An 18,249-nucleotide genomic window follows, 5' to 3' on the forward strand; every position below is an offset into this window, starting at 1 on the left:
AACCTTGTTAAAGGTTTACATACACATTTCTAACATAACCTTGTTAGAAAATTTACACCAAAAGATCATCTAGACCTTATCACTCCTTGATCGTGTCTAAAGAGTGGCCTTCTCTAAGGGACTTACAAACATCACTAACTAATGTTACCATATAGGATATCACAAACTTGTTAGGTCCACTCAGATAATGAGATTTTTCTACTATAATGACTGGAAATCAATAGTATAATTTAATCTATTAGGTTTAGCACTACCTTGTCTATTCAATTCTCACTTCTACTCACTCTTTTTTTTATCTCCTTCTTCTAATCTCTTTACTGGCTGATTTAGACCTTCATTCTTTCACTTTTTAACTTAACTTTACTTGATCTTCTCTTTCTCTACTCAAATTTCACCTTGCTTCTTTCAACTTCAACATCTTTTCACTTTGATCTCATTGATTAGCATCCAACTAGCAACATCAGCAACCAAAAAAACTTTTTCAACTACTCCTTATATAGCAATCTTTGTACTTCTAAATTCTTCCAATTAGTTTCTCTTAATCACAATCATCAATCTCAAATTAATTTCATTTAGTCACTTAGAAAATAGAGATTTTATAGAACTTTTTGATCATCCTTATCCCTCTTCAATCTCCATCACGATCTTCATTGTATTTTTCCAGTTGTAGATCTTGTAACAAACTTTGACATGCACCTTTGAACTTCTCGAACATTCTTTATTTTCATCAAACATTGGCTTCAAATTCCATTTTTATAAACTTGTTCTTCTTGTTATTATTTAGAGAATATAACATTTCACTTGGGTAAAATATCACTTGGTCAATATTGAACTCACTCAGGTAACATTGAACTTTCACTTTGCTTTGGAAAATTCTCAATGAACATTGTAGCCCTTCTTTAACCTTAACACTTGATATAGCTTGTATAGCTCATTACATAGAAATCTTACATGTTTGTAAAAAAATCAAACCAACATTGCATTATCACTATCTAACTCATTCAAGTTCCCATTGGATATCCTACTTATCAACTTTGTCTTCAACATACTATCTTCAAATCCTCTTCATCAATCAAAATGATATGAAACTCGACTTAATTAGATAATGTTTGATCAACTAAGACTTGACATCAATGATAATATAAAAAATGATATGAATCTTTTACATACATTCATAGCATTCTTAGTTGCATCATTAGTTGGGGATAACAATCCCTTTGTTCTTTGATAGTTTTATGGAGACTTAGGATGTATATCACCTTCCCTCTCTTTTGGTGTAATTTTTGGCCTACTCTATTTGGGAAAAGGCCTTACTACCTTGTTGTTTTAGTTATATTTATGGCAAAACCCTAGTGATGACTTTGTGTAGTCTTTGTTCTATTGCTATCATTTTATTTTTTGGTCCTTTTATTTGTAAAAGGGTTAGCCCCCTTATTTGAATATATCTAATTTCAAAAAACATTGAACATGAGGTTTCCATGACTTATTTGTGAAACATAAAATAAAGAAATGGGAGACATTTGATTCTTTTCATTTAATAATAGAGAAACATAGAAATAAAGTACCTGTGATATATTCTTGAAATGCAAATATATTATATTATCCTTAGTAAAATGAGGGAGTTGTCCCTTACACGATGACAACCCAAAGTTATCAAAAGGGACTAGTTTCAACATAAATAAAGTTGATGACATTTACAAAGATAGAACAAAAAGGCCATTATACAACAAGGGAAAAAATAGACCATTAATAACACAGTATTAGAATAGATAGTAAACCACTTCAAGAGTGTGGGAAGAAAACTTACCCACAATTTGGGAAGAAGAATGAGAGGCTAAAGAAATATTTATCCTACACTTGTGGACAATCATCCAAGAAAATACTATCACTAGGGTTTACACTCCAAAGGGGTTAAAATGATAGAAGCCACTTTGTAAGACTATTTTAAAAAGAGGTAGATTGCTAAGAAGAATGGGCATCATCATCCAAAGGTTGGAACAAAGTAAAAATAGCAATAAAAGAAGGCTTCATGTGGTCAAAGGGAGGAAGGCCATTAAAAGGAGATAGAGTTGGAAACACTAGGTATGAGGAGGTTGAATCTGCAATAGGAGAATTGTCCTTGAGAAATTCATCATTTGCCTATGTAGAGTCATCAAATGGTCAAAATCTAGGACATTTGAAACATAATGTTTAACATATTTCTACAAAAATGTTAAACCAAATGATGGCCTTTCATTTGCAAGTTCAATATATCAAGATGATATCAATAAAAAGTGGATGAATAGAAAAGGACTTTAAATTGCTAAGTAAATCTTGAATTTTTAGATAACAAGAATAACCCTTCTACATCTAAGAATAAGATTTTTTTGAATAGTGAATATTTAAACCACATCCAACATATCAACAAATGCACAAGGTTTTTACCCTATCTATGCAAGATGACATATTTAGACAAAACAACCCTTCAAGAATAAAATTCACTCCCCTTGGAGAACCCTATGGAGGTTATTTGCAAGAAATTTTGGTGTTAAAATGATCTATTTTCCCATAAATCAATAAATGGTTGTAAACCCACCACAGTATAAAGAAAATAAGTTTTGTGACTATAATAAAATTAAATAGTGTGAGACTTAAAATTGTCTTAAATTGAATCATTGTATCCAATACCTCATAAACAATTTTGATGTTAGTATTAAAGATGCCACCCTACCACAAATAATGATCTTGGGACATTTAAAGACCCACCTAATAAATATTGAAATAGAATATGGTATTTCTTCCATGAGGTTTGCCATTTCAACAAGGCTTATTGATGCAAGAGCATCTTAGGTTTAGAGAAATATTGCATTTGTTGGAAATATATGATAGGCTAAGTTACTAAGAGGGGAGGGATGAACAAGTAACTTATAAAACTTAATATTTATTAACCAATTAATCCTTCATGTGTATTCTAATCTAATTGCATGCATGAAAAATTGAATGCATTAAAACATTCATAACACTTTGACACACAATATGGTAACCCAAAAACCTTCCAAATAAAAAGTAAAACTAGGGTGGGGATGATACCCGCAAGCTTTAATACTATAGTATAAAGTTAGCATGTTAAGGCTTACAATGATCTACCCTATTAGGAGCAATAAGGACTACTAGGTCTACCTTGCAAAAGCATTTATAAACATACAATGAAATATGCACTCAGTAAAGAGACAAAAGACTGTTAAGTCTACCTTGTGAAAGAATTTAATAGTTCTACCTATTAGGATGAACCAGTGGTTGATCTCTAATATACAACTTGATTTGTTGAATGAGATTCCTTTGAGTGTAATGATCACCTTGTTGTGATAGATAAATCTTTATTGCTCCTTAGACTGCTTATGGCCTTTTACTTCACACTTCTACTTAAGATTCTTCTTTTCATGCTTTTTATTCTTCTTTGGATGTGATACAATACATTCCATATATACCAGTCTAATTTATAATTCAATAAAATCAGCTACAATACAAGTTTTACCAAAATACACAAAGTCAGCCCAACTGTAGGTACATGAGTTATGAAGACAAATTTGGTGAGGTTCTAAAACTCTACAACAATTATTAATGATGGGCATCATCATGCACTCAGTAGACATAGAAGTTTGGCTCATACTAATCACTTCAAAGTAGTCTAAACTAGGTCTGCACTAGTGACTTGATCAACACTATGAAACTTGGCATATAAATTGAATCACTTGGTTGACACTGCATAGCTTGATCAACAATATTACTATGAGCTCGATATAAATTGAATTACTTGGCTAACACTGCATAGCTCAATCACCACTAGACTTACATAATTGAAGCTAAGAACTCGGTAAGCACTGGAGAACTTGGTTTACACTAAGAAAGTTGGTAAACACTATGAAGCTTGGTTTAGATTGATAATCACCAACTTGGTAGAAGTTTCTCAATGCAAACTGAATATTCTTCCTGGAACTCAGTAGCAACTATAGAACTCAGTAGAGCCTGAATTACTTGGTTAATATTGTTAACTATATAATAAGCTCAATATCTGCTAGCTATCTAATTGTGTGTGTGTGTGTGTGTGTGTGTGTGTGTGTGTGTGTGTGTGTGTGTGTGTGTGTGTGTGTGCGTGTGTGTGTGTGTGTGTGTGTGTGTGTGTGTGTTTCACTAATAAAAAAAATTGACTGAAATGTCAATAATCTCCCCCTTTGGAATTAGTGACAAAAACACTTATCAATCAAAATTGAATTCTCAAAAAATTCAAAACAATCTTTAGTCTCTATTTTGTGTCTTCAACTCGGTGACATACTCTATTTTTGAGATTTTTTAAAATTTCTTTTGTAAGAGATGTTTATCTCAATATCTATACATGTATAATGTTATGATGTTCACCCATACATAGGTATTCAATATATTTTACAATTTATATACATCTTCTCATCTTCTCCCCCTTTACAATATACTTTTCATTTTATATACATCTTCTCCACCTTTTTGGCATAAATGCCAAAGCTGTATGATACATGGTTATTCTAAAATGTGACAAGAAGTTAGAATGTACTTTTCAAATTAGTGACATTGTCTTGTCCCAATTTTCTTGCAACACCTTACTTGCATACAATGCAATTTGAACTTCTATTGATAATTCCATCATATGATCATCTAAAAAAAAGTTGTTATCATGGATGAGAGTTTTAGCATGTGCAATATGTTTTTGCAATGCATCCATGTTTAGAAGAATCATGCCTTGTATATCTACAAGTGTAACCCTTATCTTGGCTCCTTCCTTTAGTAATTTTGCTTGCATATCAATCAAAAATCTTATCTTTGTGTAAAGAGTAGAACTGTAGCTTAGATCAAGTGACAAATGGTGTGCACTTGCCTTTAGATCTTCGTATATTTTGGAGAGTTTATCTTTGATTTCTTGCATGAAGATGGATGTATCATAGAGTTTACAAAATAGAGAAGTGGCATTGTTGGCAGAGGTTTCCAATGAGCTTAGAATAGTAGACAAGTCTACTTGGTATATGGAAATCTTTTGTGCAACTAGCTCCAATACTTTATTTTCAAATTTCTTCTCTGCTCTTTGCAACAATTTCTCTTGTCCATTCAAATCTTCATTGAATTTCTAGATCACTTCTCCTAATTGAGCCAAAATAGGTTGAGAAGTGTTAACCTTAGTGCTAAGTGCATCTGTAAGAATTTTCTTTGCATCTTTAAGCACTTAATGTTCTCTGTTCCTTTCTTCTCTAAGTCTTTGTTGCTTAGCTTTCTTCTGCAAAAGCTCTCCTACTATATGCATTTGATCAATATTTAGAGTAGAGATATCTCAATTTAGGATAACTATATCCTCATCAAGATCAATGTATTTTTCCTTATCTTTGCCTTTGCTAGAAACTTTTGTACTCGGTTGAGGCTTGCTCTCAACTATCTTTGTACTTATCATTTGCATGCTCGAAATAGTAACAATAGTGGAAGTGGAAGGACTAGCAATAAAAGTAGATATTTCACTTATTGAAGAAATACCTTATTGTTGAGTAACCAAAATTGATGAAGGAGGAAGCACTGACTTCTCAGTAGATGAAGTGATGGTCACTTCAATCAATGAAGTACTAAGCTAAACAAGTGCAAATATTGGTTGAGTGCTTGGATTTGTAGTGTTTGACACAACCAACTTGGTAGTAGATTTCTCTAAGCTAGATGACTCTAAAGCTTTTCCCAAAGAGTGAGGAAGTGAGGCTATAACTACTACTACAATCTTTTCAGGGTCAATTTCCTTAATGCTTTGAATCTTAGGGAGATTCTCCTTGGTGGCTTCTTGTTCTTGTTCCTCATCATCTTCATTGTCGTCATTTATTTCTTCTTCATCATCATTGTCTTATTCTTCCTTTCCATCTTCATCATCATTCTTGTCACTGACATGAACTAAAAAATCACTTTTCTTATGAAGATTGTGTTGGAATTACAAATGGGAAACATATACTTCTGAGTGGGGGGGTGGCAAATCATAAGTTCAAACTTCAGCACTTAAAACCATTTTTACCATTCATTAAATGCATGCAATAAACTAAAATGAAACGTAAAGAAAATGCATCAAATAAGCATACATACATTTGACACCTAATATGATTACCCAGAAACCCTCCAAATGAGAAGGTAAAATTGGGGTGGGTATGACACCCACAATTCTTCACTAACAAAGTGTTGACCATGAAACATGATCTACCCTATGAAAGGCCCACTCTATTAAAGGCTTACAAGAGACTATTAAATCCCACCCTATTAAAGGATTTTAACACCCTGTTAGAAGTGTTCCTGATTAAAGGACTTTAGACAATTCACTTGGAATGTCACCCTATTAAAGGATTGTGCAATGACTGGTAAGTCAACCTTAGTCCAAAGGATTTCACTCTATTGATATAGTTGTTAGAAATTAATAGTAGAATTTTTGATCTGATGACTTACAACTTTAACTTTCCGATTTCATATCACCATTCTATTCTTCTTAATCTTTTCTAATCTAATTTGTCAATGATGTATCTTTGATCCTCTATTCTGCAAATTGATTTTGCAATTATTTCACTCTGCTAAGTCACCTTGAATTATAACTAAACAATTCATTCATTCACCCCTTTATATTGCTTCTCTTTTTCAATCATCTGTATATCTAATGTTTGAGGCTTCGTCTTCCTTATAAAGATTTTGATGGCTTAGGGTTAGGTATGAATCTACAACTAAGATTCATTCTTTTTGTTGTTTAGCCTTTCCAATTTTCTAATTGGTTGCATGTTGATTTCATAAGGAACCCAAATAGATTTATCCTTATCTTTAAAGCTTTGAGATTTATCCATAAATTGGCATAAAAATGGTTTACATAGTTTTTTGTGCCATCACAAACAACTAGATCTAATATGTGTTACTCAGCACTTGATAATATTGATGCTCGGCACATATTGTAGTTCAGTTTCTAGCTCGACACCTGAATTGCTTGGCATCAACTACTTACTTGGAACTTGAATCACTTGGCATGGTCTATCTACTCAGCACTTGAGTGACTGAGCACTCATTGCAACTCGGCATTTATACATATTGCACTTGGCATGTATTACTAGCTCAGCATGAACTTAGTAAATATCTTAATTGTGTTGACACTCAATTGTCAAAACCAATCTGAAATCAACAATCTCCCCCTTTGAAATGAGTGTCAAAAACACTTAAACGTACATAAAAAATATATTCTCCTTGAGTATAATACATCCACAACTTGGCATATATACAAAGCTTCAAAAAAATTCAAAATTTTGTAGTAGACTATGTACCTCAAAAAAATTGTAACTCTCCATGTATCAAAATAATTTATTCTTCATGAATTTCTCTTTTTTTGATACTCTTTGTTTGATACTCTTTATCTGATAGGCTTTGTGCTCTATCTCTAATCTTTTTGTTTTCTTCCCCTTTTTATGTGTTGCTCCCCTTTTGGTTTATCTCCCCCTCTTTTTCTATCTTTAACTATTCTCCCCTTGCATATTTTCTTATCTCCCCATTTTTGACACTCATGTCAAAGGGTCTATACACTGATTGTGTATTCGCCCAAAAAGTTCTTGTGGACTTCCATTATAATCTTTAGCATCCCAGTTGTCTAATGCAATATCTAATGATTTTATTTGGATGGCTATCTCTACTGCAAGGTGAACTAGTCCATCTAATGTTGAAAGATTTGGATCTTTCTTCATCAAGATCTCTGCATATCGTAGTTCCTTGTGGAGTGTCTCCATATGAGGGGTAAGGGAGGCTTGGATGCTAGTCAACTTCATTCTTATAGTAGCATCTTCTTCTATTAACACAGCTAGTTGACTTTGTGTATGAAGCAATGAATGGAAATGCTTCACACTTTGAGCTATATTCTTAGGTAATTGTGTGCCTGATATTTTTAAGTTTCTCTCTAGACTCAGAATCCTAGGGCTTGTTTTCGTTGTGAAGAGTGTGGGATTACACAATTTGGTGTACAATGAGAAAATGTTCTCAAAGTACCTTCTTCACTTTCTCAATTTATTAGCCAATTCAACTTGTGAGAGTGCTATATCACCAGATATCTTCTCATTAAATTTCCCTTGAAATTTTCTTTGAGACTATTCCATAAGTTTGACATTGGTTTCCTAGTCTTCATTATTCACCTGTTCCACAATATCTGATAATTACTCTAATATTGGCTTTGATTCATCAAGTATTTGCAAGCTAAAAGCATCTAAAAAGATGTCTTTAATATCTTGTATTTCTTGCCTTTGTTTATACTCCTTTCTGAGTATTTCTTGGTTTTTCTTTCTTTCCAAAGCTGCTTGCATTATGCCTATTTTTTCTAGTGTCATGGTTGCATAATCATGTTTAGGTATCACTATTTCCTTCTCTAGAGTTGCATCTCCATAGTGAAATACCATAGCAACCTTCGATGAGCTAGATTATGGCATTCAAATATACAGTGGTATTGCATCAATGCTCAGCCTCTGAAGGACTTTTGTAGGAGAACTAGATGTTGGAAAATTTGCCAATGTTTGTATGGCTTCTTGCTCCTTCTCCTTGGGTATTCCCTTTTCTTTAGTTATTCCTTGATCAATTACAATTATCTAACCTACTCCTTGTATTTTTTTATCAAGTACAAATGCATGTCTATCCTGCTTGTGCTTCTGTAGCCTTCTCTTCTTGAGCAATCTGAGTTTGTTGTTCAACCATGTCAACTTTGATAGTTGTGTCAAGCTTTGTAGATGTATCTACTGGTGTTTGCACTGGAGTTTGTACATAAGTAGCTAAAGGGATGGCAAAAGGTGGTTTTTGTGGATTCAAATTGTCCTTTGTTATATCAGCTACTACCTTTTGGAGCTCTTCCACACTCACCAATACTGGATGTTCACATAATTTTTCTTGGAGTGTAGACTAATCCAATATCCTTTTCAAATCATCTGTAGTTAATGGATTGATGTTCTGAGGTGAAGCATCAGAAATATCCTTAACAACAATTGTCTCTATTGACTTGACTATGTCATGTGGGGGGCTGACACTCAGCACTTGTGTGTCTTGCACACTCTATTCTTTTTGCTGCTCCTCATTTGTTGCCTCGTCTTCATCTTGTCTTATAGGTTCTTCCCCAATAGTATTTTCTTTCCTTTCATTTTCTTGCATATCATCATAGTCTTTGTCATCATCCTTTCTATCTTGCTTATCCTCACTCATGTCATCCTATTTTTCTTCAGAGGGATCAACCTCTTCTAGCTTTACAGTGGTTAACCCATAGATTAATTTCCATATTTGGTTTGATTTCTTAACCACATCATCTATATTTCTTTGTAGAATGCTAAAGGCTCTATACTTAGGTGTAAACCTGGCTGCATATTTCTTTACTACCTTAGCAATTTGTCCTTTTGTTAGCTCTAGCATTACTTGAGCTAATGTTGACTCTCTAATTTATTTTTCAAGATTTAAATAATAATGCCACTTTTGCTCAACAATATCATATAAACTTTTGGGTATAGTGTTGGCAAACTCAAGTGGAGTATTCTTAAATTTGGACATCATAGCATATATTGACTCTTCCACTAGATTATTTTCATCTCTACTTGATTTATCAAAATCAATGTTCTTTAACCCTGCCATATCTACATTATCTTTAATATTCTCAAGATTGGATTTAGGTGCATGACTTACCACCCTAAAATAACTTGTATCTTCAGACTCTATCTTCTCATCATTTGTTCTAGGTTGAGTAATATATTTCTTTCTTTGTTTATTTTGCTCTTGTCCTCCTTGTTTTTCCTACCTTTTTTTCTCCTTAGCCTTCATGTGGTTGCTCTCGTGCTTTCTCTTGTGGTAGGAGCTATAGGCTTTGTTGGGCTAGGCTTAACAATTTTCTTTGCCTTTGGTTTACCCTTAGGATGGACCTTAGCCTTTCTCTTTTTGGGTTCTAGCTTTACTAGTGCTTCCTCAACTTCTTCCTCCTCTGCACCTTCTTCTTCTTGGTCTTCACCCATGCCTTGGATTAAAGATAAAGGTTCTTGACCTTGCACCTCTTCTTCCTCTTCATCTTCTTCTTCATCATCACCAACACCTTCTCCAAACTTGGCGTTTAGTTTCCTTACCAATTTGACCTTCTTTTTCAAAGTAGAGGTTGTCTTTAGTTCCATCTCAACCTTTGACTTCACAACATCATAATTACCAAATATTCTAGCTGATTTGTCAATTTCTTCAGAAAGGAGTACATTGATGGTAGTTGAGCCTTCATCTACATTGATTTCATATCTTGGAGGTCTTAGTCATCTAATCCTAAATACTACTACCTGAATATAAGTGTAATAAATGTCTACAAGGAAACATATATCATTGTAGTGGTGTTCTACTAAGGAAACTGGTATCCTCAATCTCTACTTCATAGACTTCTTAAAGTCTTCAAAATAGCTTGTCATAATTGACCCAAACTTCTCTCCCATTTGCTCAATATACTCATTGAACTGGATAGTCATAGATCTGTTTGTCTTCCATCCACTTTTACCAAAAGATGGGAATTCATTATGTAAATAGAAAAATATGCATACAAGAATTGGTCCAAACTTACATTGAGCACTTTTTGTCTTTCTGATGGCACCTAGATTTTCATTTATCTATTGCAATTGAAGTTCTGCAAGATCATAGGTGTGGTCTTTCTTCACAATTTTGTATCCAACATCCACTACTATGCATGACACACTATTTAACCTACTTGATTGGTTGAACTTGTGGGAAATGACTCTAATAAAAAAATCAAGCAAAGGATTTGTAATGGTGTCAATAGCCATGCTTGTTCCACTTTGCACCAGTATTTTTCTCAATGACTTCTTTAGAGTCGCTTCTTAGCATCTTGGGCCAATCTAGGGTTGGATAACTAGTAACCCTATGGACAATCCCTTTTGAAATATTGATCAGTCCTCCTTCTAACCATAGATATCCATCATGAATTCTGCTCAAAACTAGTTTAATCCATTCAATCTTAAAAACTATGGGAAAATCTAGGGTACGGGTCAAACCCTTTCTTTCCACAATCTCGAATTCTTCCTTCAGGACTCCATTTTCACACAATTTTTTCATATGCCTATCTTATTTCCATGTCACCCATGGCTCCTACTTTGCAATTGTAACATTTCCCCACATCTTGAACCATTATTACTTTAGGCAGGATCATGGATAATGCTCCAACTGTGTCTTGTTTATAGGCAACTTTTGGAATAGCTTTGAAATTTGGTTGTTTAACTTCATTGCTAACTAATTGAACATCAAATGCTTTTTTTTCTTTGGTATTCTTTGAGCTAGATGCCATTTTATCAAACTAGGGTTTACCAAATTTAAAACTGCGCAACTCGGCTTAAGAGGAATATCTTTAAGATTTGATGAATTATTGCCTAATCATTGTTGGAATCCTTGTAAATGCTTCAAACTAATTTTTAGATCACTTCTTTTCTCTGATCATTCTTGCTGTGAATTCGTAATGATGAAAAATAGGAGAAAATTGACCTTATACCCTTTAGAACTTTGCAATTAATGCTTGGTCATATATAGCTGTAAAACTCAGCATCAACACAATTATTATTTCATTTAGCATCTTTAGTGACTTCCTTCACTCAGCAGCTACTACAAACTTGGCTTCAACTGACTTTGACTAGCAGCTTGGTGCACACTAATATTTACTCGGCATCTATTGAGGACTTTTCATGCTCGGCAACAACATGAAACTTGATGATTTAATCTTGAATTTTCCTTGAATTCTTTGCATCTTAATTCATGCTAATAGAATCATTTCAGTACTAATTTATTTTGGAACTAATGTATAATGCAACACTTTAAGTATCAGTCCCACATACCTCTTATTTCCTTAGTTTGGTGAAGTGTGATGACTTGACCCATTGGGTGAAGTGATCCCTTCTCTATTTGATGTACTGTTAGCTTCTTTCTTCTTCCATGTCTTGTTCATCTCATTCCTAATGTGCTCAACATCTGCCTTGCCTTTACCTTTATCAAATTCACAACTTAGTGCCTTGGAGCTAGTTGGACAATGCTTTCTGATGTAACCAGTCTTATGACAACTAAAACATGTGGTTTGACCCAACCATCTCTTGTAGTTACCACTAAAGTGTGTTCTAATGCAATTCTTGGGGATATGTCCATATTCTTGACAGTACTATAATCCCAGTTATAGAAGTTTTCATAGCTTCTTACTTTTTTTGACTTGCTTGATGACCATGTGGACTTGGATCTGCATTCAAAGGCTCTATGTCCATACTTTTGACAATTGTAGTAGTGTCCTTCAAATTTTGGTGCATTCATTTCTTTGGTTCTACATTCATGTGCCTAATGACCTTGTTTGTTGCACTTGTGACAATGATTCATGTTCTTTGGCTTAGCATTTTGACTTGCATTCTTGTTCCTACAAACATTAGTTGTATGTCCTTTCTTACCACAATAATGACAAGTGGGTTTGGAGTTCTTACTTTTTTCATTCCTTTCTTCAATAGTCTTAGATGATTCTCCTTCTTCAGTGCTTGTGTAGCATAGTCTTGATGTATCATTGCTAGTTCTAGGAGATTTTAGTAGTTGCTCAAAATACTTGATGGCTTCATTTGGCTTGTTGAAGCTTTCAGAAATCTCTCTTTCTCTTCTCAGATAATTTTACAGTAGTTCATTCTACAACTTTAGTGTGGCAATTTCAATTTCTTTGACATTCAACTCATGATGAGCATTCATCATCTCACTTAGGGTATCCAATTGCATATTGGAGATTCTAGCAAGCTCAATTGACTTCTCTTCCAGTCTGTTTGCCAGGATTCTCTTGTCTTCTTCAATCATGGCCGTGTCTTCTATGGCTTTCTTCTTTTGTTTAGTTACCTTACATAGCATCATGGCTTGGGATTCTTGCTCTATCTTGAGATTTTTGATCTCTTCAACTTGTACTCTATTCTTTTCTATCAGATCTGCAATTGTTGCATCTAATTCATTTGAATCTCCATTTGTAAATAACTTTGTGGTGTCAATCTCTTTGTATTGTGTGTCATTTTTTCTATAGCAATCTCTTTCCTTCTTTTTGAGGATTTCCTTAACTCTTCTCTAGCTTTATCTAGTGAATGCAAGATGAGTTTTATCTCAATTTCGTGGTTCTCAATAACCTTTTTGAGTTTGTAGACTTCCATTTCAAGATCTTTTCTCCAAGCTATAAAGCTTCTCCTAATGAGAACTTATCTCTGATTAAAATTGTTGGAATTAAAAATGGGAAACATATACTTTTGAGAGGGCGGGGGGGTGAATCAAAAGTTCAAACTTTAGCATTTATTCAAACTTTAGCATTTAAAACCCTTTTTACCATTCACTAAATGCATGTAATAAACTAAAATGAAATGTAAAGCAAATGCATCAAATAAGCATACATACATTTGACACCTAATATGATTGCCCAAAAACCCTCCAAATGAGAAGGTAAAACTGGGTGGGGATGACACCCACAATTCTTCACTATTGCAGCAATAAAGTGTCACTTGTTAAGGTTGCAAAGTGTTGACCATGAAATATGATTTGCCCTATGAAAGGCCTGGCCTGTTAAAGGCTTACAAGAGACTATTAAATCCCACCCTGTTAAAGGATTTTAACACCCTGTTAGAAGTGTGCCTAATTAAAGGACTTTAGAACATTCGCTTGGAATGTCACCCTGTTAAAGGATTTTGTAATGACTATTAAGTCAACCTTAGTCCAAAGGATTTCACTATGTTGACACAATTGTTAGAAAGTAATAATAGAATGTTTGATTTGATGACTTACAACTTTAACTTGTTGATTTCATATCACCATTATATCCTTCTTAATCCCTTCTTATCTAATTTTTCAATATTGTATCTTCAGTCCTCTATTTTGCAAACTATTTTTTCAATTCTTTCACTCTGCTAAGTCACCTTGAATGATAACTAAACAATTTATTCATTCACCCCTTAATATCGCTTCTCTCTTTCAACCATCTATATATCTAATGTTTGAGGCTTTTTCTTCCTTATAAAGACTTTGGTGGCTTAGGGTTAGGTATGAATCTACAGCTAAGATTCATTCTTTTTGTCATTTAACCTTTCTAATTTTCTAATTGGTTGCATGTTGATTTCAAAGGTAACCCAAATAGATTCATCCTTATCTTTAAAGCTTTGAGATTTATCCATAAATCAGCATAAAAATAGTTTACATAGTTTTTTGTGCCATCACAAACAACTATATCTATTTTTTGTTACTTGACACTTGATAATACTGATGCTCGACACATATTATAGTTCTATTTATGGCTGGGCACCTAAATTTCTCGGCATCAACTACTTACTCGGCACTTGAATCACTCAGCATGGTCTATTTGCTTGGCACTTGAGTGACTCAGCACATGAGTGACTCAGCACTCATTGCAACTTAGCATCTATACATATTACACTCGACATGTATTACTAGCTCTGCATGAACTCAATAAATATCTTAAGTGTGTTGACACTCAATTGTCAAAACCAATCTAAGATCAACAGATTGTAGATGTTCTTACATGTGTTAGTAGCATTCTTCACCACATGTTCAATGTTATTGATTAATATCAAACAAGTTTTAAGTTTCAAAGTAAGTTTTTCTTCATTCTACTTGATGGATTCTTTCACTTCCTTAGCATTTAAGCTCAGCATGAGTTGCCTCAAAGTCTTCTCATATATATCTTTTTTAGTTTTCTTCTTGATTAGCTCTTCTTCTTCTAATTTTTCCTCATCTTCTACATCATCTTCAATTATATCATCTCCTTTTCCTTCTATCAATAGGAGAGTAGAATTAGTTTGTCTTAGTTTTTCTATCCTCTTCTTACCTTTACTGACAACTTGAGGAAGCTTTATCTCTAATTCAATTATGGCTTTAGCTTCATCATATGTACCAAAATATGTAGCCTTCAGATCCATAGGTTTATTTAATAATGCCTCAATAATATCTGTGGTGTCATCAATATTGACCTCATAACCTAGAGGCTTGACCCATATAATTCTCAGTTTTACTGCTTGTATATACACTTTGTGACAATCTACCATAAAACAAATATCATCCTTTTAGTCTTCTACAAGTTTCTTTGGTATTCTAAATCTTTTATTCATCTTATCCTTGAATGCATCAAAAAGTGGTCCATGATACTGACATATATTTCACCCATCTCTATTATGTACTCATTGATTTGATAAAGAATAGGCACATCTTTTCTCCATACAACTATACCTTTTGAGGGGAAAAAAATTTGTACAAAGAAAAATAAATAGGTTAAAAGTGAACCAAACTTACAAGGGTTATTATTTGATGTCTTGATGTTTTCCATGCTTTTGTTGAATTGGTTCAACATCAACTCGGCAAGTTTGAAGGACATGTTCTTCACCACCTTGAAAGCGAGATCCACAGCTTCACATGATACATTGTTTAGTCGAATAGAGCTATATATCTTGTGTGAAATTATATGAATTCCAAATTTCAGCTCCATATGAGTAATACAACTAATCTTCATACCTCGTCCATCCCATTCGACAAGGGTTTTCTTCTCCAATTCTACCTGACTTAGGGTTTTGGTGGTTTTTGCCTTGGCCAACATTGGAAGTCCTATGATTTGATGAATCATTTTCTCCGTTATCAATATAGGTTGCTCCAACCATAACTGCCTATTGTGCACATAGCTAAGGATAAACCTTTCCCATTTTATCTAAAATTCTCAAGGCATGTGTAAAATGTGGGTTAAACCCTTGGCTTCCAAGTGTTGATGCTCTGATTTAACACACCATTCACACACAAATTTTCCAAAGTTTCATCCATTTCTAGGGTTCCTATATCTTGAATCGAACAACAAAAATGCGATTGAATATCATTTACCAAAAGTACCTTAGATGGAATTTGGGACTGAGCCCCAGTTGGATCAAGAGTTTTCGCAATATCTAGACTCAACTTGAAATCGAGGGCTTTCCATTCAACTCCTTGAACTAACATCTCGGACCCTTTCATTATCTTGCTTCTAGAGGATGCCATTGCTCAGTAGGGTTTGTGAAAAACATGAAAAACTTCAACAATAATTCACACAGATCACTTGGATGCACAAAAATTACTCTTTACAAATAGCTCTTGAAAATTCACAATGACAAATGAATTCGATTTTGTCTTTCTTAACAAATTTCACCTTTTAGTCGCCATAAATTCTTAGTATGTTCACTTGGTAGATAATAGACTATCTTCCACTCGGCTTGAATTAATTGCTTGGTAGAGTCATTCATGACTCAAATTCCACACAATGACTTAGTTACTCCCGACCTTGCTTGGTAGTGTCTTGCAACCTGACCTAGCTCAGTAAGGTCTAGAATTTCCTTAGACACTCGATGATCCCTTTGCATCTTGAATGATGATATTGATCTTTCTTTCTAGCTTGACTAGAAGTGATGTAGGATGTCTGCTTCAAAATCTTAGTTACAGTTGTCTTTGTGGTAGATCAAGCAGAAATGCTTGAGTCACCCAATTCTTGAGTGACATGTGCTTCATTGCTCAGAATTTCATTCTTAGAAGATTTCAAAATCCACTGTTGTCTCATTTGTTTTCTAATGTTATCAACCTTGGCTTTCTTTTCATCTTCAATTCTTCTAGTGTTCGTACATTTCTTCACAAGATGACCAAGTTTTGTACAAATGAAATATCTTCTAGTGGTGTATCTTGTCCTCATGTGATTTTTTACACAATTCATTCCAATGTGTCCAAATTCTCCACAGTAGTGACATCTGCACCAAGAGTTGTAGTCCCAACCAAATATATCCTTTACAATCTATTATTTTGGATTCAATATCTTAGTTTTGCATTCAGAAGATTTGTGCCAATGCTTCTTGCATTTGTGACATTTGCCTTCATATTTAGATTTTTCTTTGCATTCATTAGCTCTATGACCATGCTTTTTGCAATTGTAGCATTTTCTATTGAATTTAGCTTTACCATTGCTCCAACATTTTTTTGATGCATGACCTAACTTACCATAGTGATTGTAAGTAGGTCTTTGATTCTTTTGAGCCCCTTGCTTGGATGACTCACCTTCTTCTATCTATCCAATTCCTGCTTTGCCCTTTTTTTTGTATTGGCTTTTCTCATTTAATTGATTCATGTCTGCTTGAGATTTCATCATCCTCTTATTGGTTTTCTTTTAAGTTTTTAGATCATTTTGCAATCTTTCATTTTTTTATCTTAAATTCATGATTTCTTCATTTTCATTAGTAGGTTGATCAATGAAGTTTGCTTGTTGAAGGGATAGATGCTAAATTTCATTATTCTTTCCTTCTAATTCTTCTTTTATCTTATTTTTTTCCTTCCATGACTTCACACAATCTTATTGGCTATATTTCTTATTCTCTTTTCAACTTTCTAATTTCTTCATGAAGTGTACCATTCTTTTCTAATAGTTCTTTGATTGCTTCATTAGCTTCATTTGAATTATTTTCTAAATGGTTATCTTCATTTCTTTCTTCAATGTAGAGTTTGTCATTCATCTATACTGCAAGATATTTTCTTCTTTTCAAGGATTGAGAGAGTTTCTCCTTTTCTTTAAGTTTCCCAATAGCCAATTCTAAATCTAGCTTTTCATTGTCAATAGCCTTATCAATTTTGAATACCTCTATAGCCTCTTCTATTTTCTCAAGTTAAACTTTTTCTTTGAGAACCACAAAGCTTTGATATCAATTATTGGAAATATATGATAGGCTAAGTTATTGAGAGGGGAGGGGTAAATCAATAATTTATAAAACTTAATCTTTATTTAACTATTAATCCTACATGTGTATTCTGATCTAATTGCATGCATGAAAAACTAAAAGCATTAAAATATTCATAACACTCTAACACACAATATAGTAACCCAAAAACCTTCCAAATAGAAAGTAAAACTTGGGTGGGGATGATACCCACAAGCTTACAAACATACAATGAAGTATGCACTCAGTAAAGAGATTTACAAAAGACTATTATGTCTACCTTATGAAAGGATTTAATTGTTCCACTTGTTAGGATGAACTAGTGGTTGATCTCTGATCTATAACTTGATTTATTGAATGAGATTCCTTTGAGTGTAATGATCACCTTGTTATGATGGATAAATCTTTGTTGCTCCTTATACTACTTGTAGCCTTTTACTTTGCACTTCTACCTAAGAGTCTTCTTGTGATGCTTTTTATT

Source organism: Cupressus sempervirens, chromosome 1, assembly GCF_028749045.1.
Source record: "Cupressus sempervirens isolate cs-2001-9-10 chromosome 1, ASM2874904v1, whole genome shotgun sequence".
In the NCBI taxonomy this organism is placed as follows: Eukaryota; Viridiplantae; Streptophyta; class Pinopsida; order Cupressales; family Cupressaceae; genus Cupressus; species Cupressus sempervirens.